Consider the following 13,716-nt stretch of genomic DNA (forward strand, 5'->3'; position numbering starts at 1 on the left):
TTTGTTGGGAAGTGTAAACCATGGTGAAATGTCACTTGATTCCTTTATCTTTACAAATTGTGTAAACTCATCGGAATTGTACTCCTTCCCATTGTCAGTACGAAGTGTTTTGATGTGACGCCCCGTACTTTTCTCCACTTTGGCCTTAAATGCTTAAAGGCCAAAAATGAATCACTTTTTGATTTAAGAGTGAACACTTATACTTTCCTTGAGAAGTTATCTATAAAAGAAACAAAATATAATGCACCACCATATGACATTATGGGTGAAGACCCCATAAATCCGAGTGAACATAATCAAATATTCCCTTGCATGTTTCAGCTTTGAAAATTCGTTTATGTGGTTTTTCATATACACAATGCTCACAAAATTGGGATTCCCCAAATTTTATGGTGGGAATTAGCTTCCCCTTCATCAAAATCTCCATACCCTTTTTCACTCAAGTGGCCCAACCTCCTATGCCATGAGCGTAGTGGAAGATCATTACTCTCCACTACCGAATTTGCCCCATCATCAACAATGGAGCTTCCCAATGGCTTATACAAATTCCCAACTCTAACACCCTTGCTCACAACAACAGCACCCTTAGATACTTTGAGAACTCCCCCTTGTTCAATGAGTTTTTAGCCATGGGTATCCAATAAAAAAAGAGAAATTAAACTTTTCTTCAAGTCAGGTACATGTTGAACATGCTCAAGTGTACGGATAATTTCATCATACATCTTTAATTTCACCGTCTCAATCCCAATCATTCTACTACTTGAATTGTTTCCCATCAACACGGAACCACCATCACATAGTTCATATAAATTAAACCATGACTTGTGTGGACACATATAATGTGTAGAACCACTATCCAAAGTCTAATTTTGATGGAATTCGGGATTTGCTACCCACGACAAAAACATCTTCTTCAATAAAACCGGATGTAGAATCCTCTACTTGATTCACCTCTTTTTTTTACTCATTGGGTTCCCTTGCTTTTTCGAACTTTTGTCCTTTACTTTTTGTACAATTTTTCTTCATATGTCCCGCTTCACCCCATCCCCAACAAACAAGCTTGTTTTCTCGACCTTTAGACTTAGATCTAGAAAAATTTTGAGACGAATTACCTCTCTCACGTAAACGACCCCTTGAAAAGTGCATTTTCAATTCCGGTTATCCAATGGATGCCTCTTTTTCGAAGTTCATGGGCAAGTAAAGCACTAGTCACCGTAGTTAAATCAAGTGAATCTTCTTTAATGCAATTTAATGTTGTCACTAAATTATCATAAATTCGGTAAAGTACATAACAAACTTACCGCCTTGGCATCATCTTTCATTTTTTCACCAACACTATTAGTTCACAAATAATGTTATTGAAAGTGTTCAAACGGTCGGAAACTTTTGTCCCCTCTTTCATCCTTAAACTAAACAAAATTCTCTTTAATAGAATATAATCCGTAAGCGATTTGTTTTGATAAACACTTTCCAATTTCTCCCACAAGCCCATTGCCATTTTCTCTCCCACTATATTGAATAAAACCTTATTTGCTAAGCACAATCGAATTGTGGCCATAGCCTTAAGGTTTATTTCCTCTCAATCCTCATTACTTATAGACTCTAGTTTATTTTTCTTTCCGAGTAATGTTTTGTATAACCCTTGTTGGACCAAAAGATCATGAACTTGAATTTTTCATATCTCAAAATCATTTTGTCCATCAAATTCTCCACCTCAAACCGATTACTAGCCATTTTCCAAAATATATTGCATAAAACCTAATGCTTTGATACCACTTGTTGAAGATCCGAATACCCGAAACCCCAATTTAACCGATCACCGAATATCACACACTCAATACCAAATATGTAAAACGATGATCCAATAATAAGCTCAAGGATCGGGTGCAACAATTTACGAAAATAAATTAGAGATGAAAAACATAGTCATGAGAGAAAATTAGAGAAACAAATCACAACACCAATTTAACGTGGTTCACCCCGTAGGGCTACGTCCACAGGCAAGCCAGCAAGTATTCCACTATCAAAAGAGAAAGAAATTTATAGGGGATACACTTTTCTAGAGAGAGAAAGGAGTTTAAAACAAAGAAGAATCGTGCCACTCAAAAAACCTCTTTATTTTGGCTTTTATACAAGCCACTTAATTGTAGTGACAAAAGAGCTCACAAACAAATGGTAAAAGATAAAAGCATCCAAAAGAGTGATTTTTTATCACCATTCAACAGTATAAAAAATCGGAGTCAAAAAATCAAATAAATTTATAATATTAGAAATTTTGAAATTCTAAAAAGTAAAAATTATGTCAAAGCCATCAATTACTAATTCATCTATAAAAACTTTACTAAGCTAATATAATTAAATCAATTAATTTAGATAGCTCGTGACTCCCATCCAATCATCCAATATTAAATACATAATTAACCAGTATATACTAAAAACAAATGTACCATATAAATCTACCCGTTGAATACTTTAAGAAACATCACACCTACTTATTACATACCAAAAACAAATATACGGTATAAATTTATTCATTAAAATACTTTAACTATGGTATGATGACAAATATACTATATAAATTTATTCATTAAATACTTAAACATCACACCTCCTTAGCGGGTGCCAAAAAAAATACATGACTCATTACAATGATTTGACTATGGTCACTCCATAACTATGGTTGAAGTTTTATAAATTTATTTAATTAAAAAGAGGCTAGTAGAAATTTGAGTTTAGAGAGAGAAGAAGGAAGAAAAAAGAAGATAATAGAGAAGAACGAAGATGGGAGAGAAGAAAATAGGGCTGGGCTCATTGCCATTAGGGTTTATAGAGAGAAGGGCTTTAGAAATCCTAATGGAAGAGGTCCTTACTGATTTCTAGAGAGAGAAAAGGAAGAATCCTAATAGAAGAGGCCCTAACTGCTCTTGAGATAGAGAAAAGGAAGATGGGATGTTGATTTGGGATAGTTTGAAGAGGGTTTTTCTCTCTGATTTAGGATAATTTGAAGAGGTTTTTCATTTTCTTGGGGAAACAACAAGCAAAGCTAAAGGATTAAGTTTTGGGAACTAATCCTATATGTACAATTGCTTGCTCCTATAAGTTTACAGATTTGACTATGTTGTTTATCTTTGTTATCACATAATCAAAAACAAAATATTGATCACTTGGTCATGCAGTCACAATCTCTGCTTCTCATTCATCAGTGAAAGACCATGTTTTGAGCTCTATTTTGTGCCATAAACAGTATTTTCATAAAAAAAATTATCACAAATAATCACAGAAATCTGCATGTATATGTTTCTTTTAGACAATGATTTACTTTACAAAATGATTTGCTCTAAACAGTATTTTATTTATACAATGATGTTCCATAATAACAACTGAAATCTGCATCTATTTATTTAAGACTTTTTAAAAAGGGTAAAAAAATCTGCAACTGTGGCTTTGAAGACCACAGTGGGGATTTATATTTTAGGCTTTTTTGTTTGAAATAATATTTTTTTTCAAAAGCATGAAAATAGCAATGGCTGCAATACACAAAATAGGAAAAATAAAATATCTTTCAAAAAAAAAAGTATAGGTAAAAAAAGATATGATTGTTTTTCCTGATTTAAATCGTATTATGAAAACAGCGCTTTTTAAACGGTTTTATGAAAACTACGTGATTTTTTTCCAACGTTTTAAAAAAATCGCCTTTTAAAATTGTTTCCATAAAAACGGCGATTTTTTTTAAAAAATCACTGATTTAACAACGATTTGCTAACTAGGTCGTGATGGGAGCTAACCCTCTCTCTTTTATCACTCTATTACTAACAAGGACCCATAAAGGTTTTGTTTTTTGAAACAATTACAAAAATCCCTCCTTGACGCAAGTTTTTTTACAACCTACTCCCAACCAATTTTTTTTTCACAACTTTCACCTCAAAACAAACTTTTCTAGGAAATACCCCCCAGTAAAAAAAATTTTAGTTTTCAAGAGCAAAATAGCCTCTCTCTCTGCCAACACCAACAACAAAAAGGGGGTTTCGCAGTATAAACATGCGGTTCGGCAATATCCTAAAGCGGCCCGGTACTACCAAAGGATGGTCCGGCAATAGACTCATGCAGTCTGGCACTGCCAAAGAGCGGTCCGACAATAGCCCAATGTAGTCCGACAACGGGCCCTTGCAGTCCAATAATAGGCCCAAAGTGCGGTTGGCAATGTCCCCACTCAATCTGGTACATTGTGCACTCGGTCCTACATTCTTTCGAGTTGTTGAGCATCTTACAGAGATGTGAACCCATCGTATATGGACGAGCATTTTTGTGAAAAAACCAATTATTTTTTTAAGAAAAATATCTCTTTATCCCTTATTTTTAACTTTCATATCTCATGAGAGCCAAGAATTGAAAATATTACTTGTAAGCAAAATGCCTCCATCTTTTCTATCTTATAACCCCCTAGACCCTTTTGACTATAAATTTTTGACCCAAACAAACGCTAAAATCATACCCTATTCAAACTCCATCTCTCTCTCTCTCTCTAAAACTCCATCTCTCTCCCTTCGCTTCTCGGTGAGTTTACCAGCCAAGGGATTTAGCGTGAGTTCAAATACGAGCACACTTTCTTATGTGTGAGATATGGATTTTTAGAGAGAGATGGAATTTGAGTTTTAGAGAGAGATGGAGTTTTAGAGAGAGAGATAGAGTTTGAGTTTTAGGGTGACAGACAGAGTTTTTAGAGAGAGAGATGGAGTTTGAGTTCTAGGGAGATAGAGTTTTGAGAGAGAGAGATGTGAGAGAGAGATATGGAGTTAGGGTTTTAGAAAGCGATGAAGTTTTGAGTGAGAGAGACGATGTGAGAGAGATATGGAGTTTTAGACAGAGAGAGATAGAGTCATTTCATAAGTTGTTGAGGTCAATAATACATGGTAAAAAATGTTTAGAGGGTTGGAAGATAAAAAAGATGGAGTTATTTTGCTTATAAGTAATATTTTCAATTCTTAAGTCTGATAAGATATAGAAGTTAAAAATAAAAGATAATAGGATATTTTTTCAGTTTGTTATTTAAAAAGGTATTGACTAGAAAAGCTTGTTTTCGGGAAATCTTACATGGATGAGGCACCATTATGTAAAGATAAGGCGCAAAAGTTTATATAGAGCCGAGGCTTTAAACAACCAAAATTGAGCCAACAAAAAAAATTCACTAGAAGAGCTTGTTTTGATACCCAAATATCTTCAAATCGATCATCTCGACATCAATATGCATTGACATGAGAAAAAAAATCGATTTCAAGTTTTAAAAATAATGCATTTTGTAACACATTTTTGGACCGTTAATTTTCAAGATTTTTTATAGATTTGTCAATCTATACTATTTTTGAAGCTTTAAAATTTATAAATAAATATGAATATCTATTTTAAGGCTATCACAAAGATTTCCAATATTAAAACTACATTTCTCGACACCATTTGAAGGTAGGCTCTAATTTGATTATTTAGAGCCTAGGTTCTATACAAACCACACCCTTTATTTAATGGTGTATTGGCTAAAAAAGCTTATTTGAGGTAAAAATTGTGATATAAACATTGAGGTGTGATGTCTAAAAAATCGTGTTATTTTTAATTTTTTCGATTTTATTTTTTTATGTTAGTAGGGGAAGAAGGCCGTACCATGATAAGACTTAAGCATAGGACGTGGGGCTGGCGCTAACCAATTAAGCGTGGGCTCTTTTGAGAAGCGGTCGGAGAAGTTATTAGTCCATATACATCTCGTCTGAGCACAAGGAAATGAGAAGAAGATATTTGAAAACGGTGATTATTTTATGGATGTGACGGTGCATGCCTTTGGCATCTTATGCGAGCAGGTCGGCCCCTCTGCCAAATTACACTTTTTATATTTTCCATACGCTCCCAGCTTTGTTTTTTCAACGGTGCAGTTTGCATACGGATGCATCGGTAGGTGTAGAGGCAAGGTCCACCTTCAAATTTTATCGTAGTATGTAATTTTGATATAAAATGTCTTTAAGATTATTTTAAAATTTATTTTTATATTTAATTATAAAATTTTAAATTTAAAAAATAGTTAAATAAAGTAGATCTATAAACATGTGAAAATCTTGAAAATAGAAAGTGTAGATAATATGTTGTAAAATACACTATTTTTGAGACTTAAAATTTTTTTATTTTTCATAGTCATACATGTCGAGATCAATCAAAGGGTTTTTCAACATTAAAACTACCTTTTCCGATGGATTTTTGAAGGGCATCTATAATTCTACATTATAAGGTAGCATCCTTATATGAATGTTCTCCTTGATTTATTACATTATAGAGGTCATATTGATGAACTTTTCATTTTTTAGTTTTTATTTTTTTATCTTTCTACATATATTTTTTTGGGTAATTCAATGGCGAAGATAGGTCACTACTCGTTTTTTTCAATAGAATAGAGAGTTACATTTTTTAAAGTCTTTTTACATATTAAAAGTCTCCATGTTAGAGATTATACATATCTAATAATTTAGGTCCAAATTCCATCTTAAAAATTGATCAAAAAGACGGGCCACATATCTACATATGAGTCCTACAATTCATAGAAACCTAGTCCAAAGGAAAATGTGGACCTCCCACTGTGTGGGTTTTTCTTGTAGAAATTTGTCAAAATATCTATAAGAAATAAGGGATGATTCTTCACATTTGAAGCAATTCCAACTCAAGATCTTTTTTTTTTTTTTTTTGAGTATTTTGAATTTGAAGTCAAAGATATATGTAAACTGTAAAGTGTTAAATGGTCCATCTTTTATGGATAATTTCATACATTTTTTCATCTTTAAAACACAACCTTTCTCAAAATATCTTGTACTTTTGTTCTAAAAATAAATGTCACTTTTGCTAGAGTACGCATTCATTTTTCACCACTTTTGGGGTTTTCAGACCTCACGATATGTAAGATATTTCTTTTTTGGAGTTATAAAAAAGGGAACTCCAAAGAAAGTAGTAATTATGAAAAAATGAGGGGTCATTTTTTTAGGATTCATGAGATGTAAGAATTTTTCTTTTAAAGAGTTAATAAATAAATTAGACTTGAAAATAAATCCAAGCCATTAAGAAATGCAAAGTTAAAAAATATATTTTTGAACATAGTCATGGAAAAAGGAACTTCAAAATAAATCCAAGTCATTGAGAAAAATAGAGTTAAAAATAAATAAATCCAATCCATTAAAAAATATAGAGTTCAAAAAATATATATTTTAAGAGTGTTGTGAAAAAAATAACTTTAAAATGAATCCAAGTCATTAAGAAAAATTGAGTTAAAAAAATACACTCCATGTAGGAATGGAACTCACAACCTCGGATTTAAAAATCCGGTGAAAATGGAACTGATATCCTCCTTGCATTTAAAAATCAATTTAAAAATCCAGCACTAACCAGCATGCCAAATATAAATACGGTGAAAAATTAGTGGCCTTAAGGGAATTGGATAGTGCGAGCGGACAAGCTTCCACGATGGCATCAAACGCCTACCGAATAATGGGTGCCACTTATTATATACGTGCAATTTATTTTTCGTGACTTTCTTTTTTTTAACCAAAAAAAGAGCATGACTCAGGTTAACTCGGACACACCCGAGTAAATCGCCTCGACAAGGGCCAAGTAGCTTGGCCGAGTCAATGTTTTTGAACCTTAGCCATGATATTATAACAAATATAAAATTGATATTTTTTATATAATAAATCTGGGTATTTCCATTTTAATTGGGTCATAGTCATTGTTTGGGAAACCACCTGATCTAACCGGTAACTGCCCGGTTAGATAAGAACCGGCCCCTTGTCAGTTCCGATTTTGAGCAGTTTTGGTAATCGGCCATTAATTTAAAAATAAAAATTTTAAAAAAAGGTCTATAAACTCCCAATAATAAGGAATTTGATTTGTAATACATTTTTTAATATTTTTTATAGTATGGTAACTATTAAAAATTTTTTTGGTCATTAATATTCACTTTTAAATCTATTTTTTCATTAATTTTCAACTTCATTTGAATGTGTTTTGTTTTAATCATTAGATTTCTTTTTGCATCTTTATTATATTTTTCAACAATTTTTTGGCCCCTCGGGACTTGCCCGGTTTGAACGGTTGAATCGGCCCGTTTACTGCTTAGGCGGGTTAAACTGCTTCTGGCCCCATGTTCGGTTAACCTTTCGGTTCGATTTTGTAAACACTGGTCACAATTTCTAAAAGAGAATGGGTTTTTATAGATAGAAAGAGAGATTGGGTTTTTAGAGAGAGAATGAATTTTTCGGGAAGAAAACGAGATTGGTTTTCGAGAGAGAGAATGAGTTTCAAATTTTATAAAAAAATATTTCAGCATGTATTTATTTTTATTTTATATTTTCCTTACCACAAACAATAAAATTTTTGAAGAGTGCAAAAAAAAAAAAACACAATTGTAAAATGGACCGAGCCAATCCTTATTGAACCTGGAAATGACATTTTTTAGCTTATTGGGCCATCCCATACCACTGGGCAAAATTCCAGGCTTTTAAGGCCGACCCGTTAAAAATGAAGGCCGACCCATTAAAAATGGGGCCCGATAAGCCACGAATACCCATGTTGGGTGGCCCGTTAACAACCCGTTAGAGGTATGCCTGGCCAGGAAGCCCAAAGCCTAGCCCTATCCATTACCAGCCCTATCTCTAAGGGAGACTAACCTTTAGAGTTGAAACATAAAGGAATCGGCAAGATAATTTCTTTTTTTTTTTTGACAACGTTCCAATTTTATTTATAACAAGCTCACAATTACATCAAAGAAACAACAGAATCAGCAACCACTACAGAGTCTAAAAGTACTCCTCTCTTGGCCAACGAATCAACCACTGAATTTGCCTCCCTATACATATGTTCAAAGGATAAAGATAGCCCCACTATCAAATCAAAAATCTGCAGGCCTATAAATTTAAGTTGCCAAGGGAAACATTGTTCTTTCTTGCACCAATTAATAACATTCATCGAATCTCCTTCAATAATAAAGCCATAACCAGATAACCTTGCCAACAAAATTTTCAATCCATGTACGAGTCCCAATAATTCAGCATTGTTAGCAGTAGTTGAGCCACATGGACCTGCATAAGCGAGTAACATATTACCTTGCCAATCATGAATCACACCCCCAAAACCCGTTGAGCCTGGATTCCCCAGAGTACTGCCATCAAAGTTAAACTTTAAGACTCTCCTGATCAAGTGGCTTCTATCTAGCACAATGTCTATTTCTAGGCACATCCAGCTGAAATAGATTCGAAAGATTAATCAGAACATCAGTTTTAGAAATGCCCCTCCCTTCTTTAGTATTAGAGATCCAAGATCAGATAGATAACTTGATGTTACTAATCACTTTCTCAAAATTGTTCACCTTCCCTTCAAAAGTTCTCCGATTCCTCTCCAACCATACTTCCCATAGAATAGCTCCCCGTAAAACTTTCCAAATATGTCCCCCAAGCTTGGGCAGAGGCACATCCATTTGAACAATCAAATCCACAACATGTAACGGCAACATTAAATTGATCCCCATCATGTGAAAACACCACCACCAAATTTTGGAAACAAACGAACAATGTATAGAAAGATGCGTACCCGTTTCTCCATCCGCCTTACACATTAAGCATATGTTCGTAATTATCTTCCTCCTCTTAATGAGATTATCCACCATAAGGATTTTATCCTGCACCACTAACCATAAAAATACTTACACCTTATGAGGGACTATCTATTTCCAAATTTGCGAAATCTTTGGTAATCTCCATCTTACTCTATCGAAAAAGAGAAGTCTGTAAACAGATCTAACAAAAAACTGCGCATTATTATTTAACTCCCAAACTAATTCATCAGCAAGATGAGGACAGATTACCACCAGATTGAGATCCTCTAACAACTTGATAAACGGTTGATAAAGATAATTAGGAATTCTATCATAGGGGAAAGAGATATTCCAATTAACCTTGTCTCCTCTCACTTCAGCCAGTTCTGCTACAGAAACATTAGGACTACTAACCTTCTCATAAAGAAGATGATAAACATATTTTAACGGCATTTTCCCCAACCACTTATGGTTTCAGAACGAAATCAAAGCCTCAGACCTAGGAAACCATCTGACATTGTGGTCAACCACTTGTTTTAACGCATAAATATCTCTCCCAGAGATGAAATATTTTCTCTTCCACTTTTCCTCTTGATCCATATCCCAACATTATCGACTCCATATTTAGACACCAGCACTTTACACCATAGCTGATCTTTAGAATAAATACTTCGCCACCACCATTTGCATAACAGTGCATCATTCATAAATGACAAACGTCATAATCCAAGACCCCCTTCACCCTTATCTCACATGCTTCATTTTTTCACTAAAAGAGCCCCACAAAAAGTTGCACATCATAAATTCAATCCGTCTAATCACACCCTAGGCATATGCTTCAACAACATCTGATATATCGCTCAGCTAAGGCTTCAATTAACTTCAAATTAATGTGGGATCGAGCCACCTCAAATACCCCGACCAAACATGAGATGGATAGAGAACTCATGAGTTTGGGCCAATATTTGGCCGATTCATACCATGCTGAAATTTGAAATACCCTTGAGAACGTTTATTGAGGAGCAACTACCCTTATGGGGAGCATGGTCCTTGGAAGCCATGAAAAATGGCAGGACAAAAGGAAACAAGCAAAGAAGAAAGAAGATCAAGAGCAAGAAGAGATTAGGTCAAGAGCACAAGGGTTGAGAATCCCCTCCACAAACCCCTCTTATAAACCTCGATCCAGTTTTCTCAAAGCAAATTAATAAAAAGGGAAATTTACGTACAGACCCGATTTTTCTACCATTATAATGGAATGGCTCAAAAATATGTTGTTATTATCTGGAATGATTGATCTCCGAATTTTTTTATTTTTTTCAAATTTGCTTCGGTCCGATGTTGCAAACAACGGACCGCTTGTAACCCAATATTTTTGCTGAGTTCGCCCCTGATATTTCATGCTCGTGCGATTGACGGAAAAAAACATAAGTTCCTAATGTTTTCTTTGTGTTTAATATTATGTCATTATTACGCTCCCTTTTCCCTCTCCCTTTCTCTGATCCGGATTGGAAACATGTGGCCGATCTAAATGTGGGTTCATGCGAGACCAGAATCTGTAGACAAGCAGATATCCTGTAATGATGAGAATGCATTTGACTCGCGGTAAAAGTCCCTTTATGATGATGGTTGTGGTATCTCTATGTAGAATTAAATATGCACCTAAAATATCCATCGAAAGATGTTGTTTTAATGTTGAAAAACCCTCTAATCGATCATGTCGACATCAAGATGTATGAATATAAAAAAATAAAATATTGATTTTGAGTCCCAAAAATAGTGCATCAACTATAAAATTTGAAGCTCAAAAAATGGGATTGATCTTGCAAATCCATGAACTCTTATTTTTAGGGCGAAATAGATGGTCTTGATAATATGCTATAATGTATATATACTATATTAAAAACTTGCGATCCGAAATTTGTTTTCACATCTATAATGGTCAAGGTTGAGATGATTATTTGAAGGCTTTCCAATGACAAAACTACAATTGTTGCTAAGTTTTGTTGGTAGCCTTTACTTATTTTGATAGGGTTGTAGCCCAGTCCAAATATTTTCCCCTTCTAAATGTTAATTATATGACTTCGTTGGTTGTTAACTTAGGAAAAACCCATTTTTTTTAAGGGAAAAACCCATTTTTTTAAGGGAAAAATTCGTATAGATATCTAATTCTTCGTATTATTTCATAGTAGACCCTCCTTCCGTTTTTCAAGTGGCATAAAAAAGCTCTTAAATATTTCACCATATCCCCTCATCTCTTATCTCCCTCTTTTATTGATTTTTAATCATAAAAATTAGTCCTAACAAATCTTTTTATGTCATTTCAAACCAAAAACCTTTTTAATGGGTGGAAAGGGAAAAAAATGGTAAAAAAGGTTTTTGGGATGAAATAGTATAAAAAGATTTATTGGGTCTAATTTTTATGGCCAAAAGTTAATAAAAGAGGGAGATAATAGATGATGGGATTCGGTGAAATCCTTAAAGATTTCCTTATGCCGCTTGATAAAAAAAAAGAAAGTCTACCATGAAATACTATGAGAAATTAGAGTTCTATACGAAATTTTCATTCTTTTTAATACCTCACTCCCTTCAAATCGTGGTTTTCAAGGTAGGACAATACCAATATGAACCACAATGGTTAACTTACTAAAATGGGCCAATAATAATCATAAGAATAAAGCCAAAAGCTTTTATATTCTCAGCATACTATCTATTTACTCCCTTAGGTAAAACCAAGCCTAGGAGCAATTTTAAGATCCCAAAATTTGGGATTAAAATCTTCGATCCATAGACTAACCTCAAAAGAGAAAAAAAATGCTAAATGCACTCTCTATGTACCTTAAAAAAAAGTAATATTTTAAGGTTAAATAGAGGCTGTCCAAATTTTTGAGGATGAGATCTAACTTTTAAAAAATTCAACTATTTTGTTCGAAAATAATCCTCTAGTTATCCTATGGTGGTTTCCAAAATTTCAAATTCAAAAAATTCTTTCAGGTCTTTTGCCTAAGGGAGTAGATGCACAGTACGCTCTAGCAGAAGCATAGCAAAAATAAATAGGGAAAATGACCTCTAACCCCCTCCTTAAACTTTCCCCTGGGTTAACCAAAAGCCCTTGCACCATCTCAAGTTTTAAATTTTGGGACCATTAGCCCCCTAATTATATTTTTCTTTGTTCTTTTATAAATTTGATCTATTTGTCTTATAAAATGCCAAACCCATACATTAGCCATCCATATTTTTTTTTGTGATTTGATATATAAAATTTATTGATGATAATAATTTATAATTATTATAATTAACTAATAATTATAATAATAACAATAATAACAACAATAATGTCTTAATATTAATTGTTAAATATTTCATCTCTTATAAGTATTTTGATTAAAGTTTTTTAATAAATAAACAAAAATAACCATGAACATTAGTAACAAATATCTTGATTAATCATTTTTCAAGTTCAAACGATATTGTTATACTTGTAAAATAGGTCACAATGTTAATTTTTTTTAATGTCTAAATTTATAGAGTGGGATCCATGGAGGTAAGATTGGTTTTAGGCAACGGAAGAGAAAGGGAAGGGTAAATTTTATAAAATAAAAAGATCAAATTTGTAAACAAAAATTTGAAGAAAAACACAATTAGGGGGCTAACAGTCCCAAAATTTTAAATTTTTGGGGGTACAATGGAATTTGGTGAACCCAAAGGGGCTAATAGAGATGGAAGTTTCCGGGAAGGGGGTAAAGATCATTTTCCCAAATAAATAAGCAGAATGAAGAATAAATTTTAGGTGGCAAATAAGACCAAAAATTCTCTAAGAAAATAGGTTTTGCAGCTTCCCCATAACGTAGGTGGATTAGAACAAAAGGACATCCACCACCTATTAGCATTGATGCTAATTCGAACATGATTCCAAATTAAACACTGTAATTTCCATCAAATTTGGGCTTTCCTTTTGGTAGCTATCGTGGTACAATTTGTTTGACAAAATGCCCTAAGAAAGGACGGCCCTTTTGGCTCCATTTAAATAATGGTAGAATTTTGACTACGAAACAAGTTCTCCTACACTAGAATTAAGCATGTGTAAATTCAACTGGACTTATTTC

This window comes from Amborella trichopoda, chromosome 4 (genome assembly GCF_054954075.1).
Source record: "Amborella trichopoda isolate Santa Cruz 75 chromosome 4, AtrichopodaSantaCruz75HAP2 v2.0, whole genome shotgun sequence".
NCBI classification, from domain to species: domain Eukaryota; kingdom Viridiplantae; phylum Streptophyta; class Magnoliopsida; order Amborellales; family Amborellaceae; genus Amborella; species Amborella trichopoda.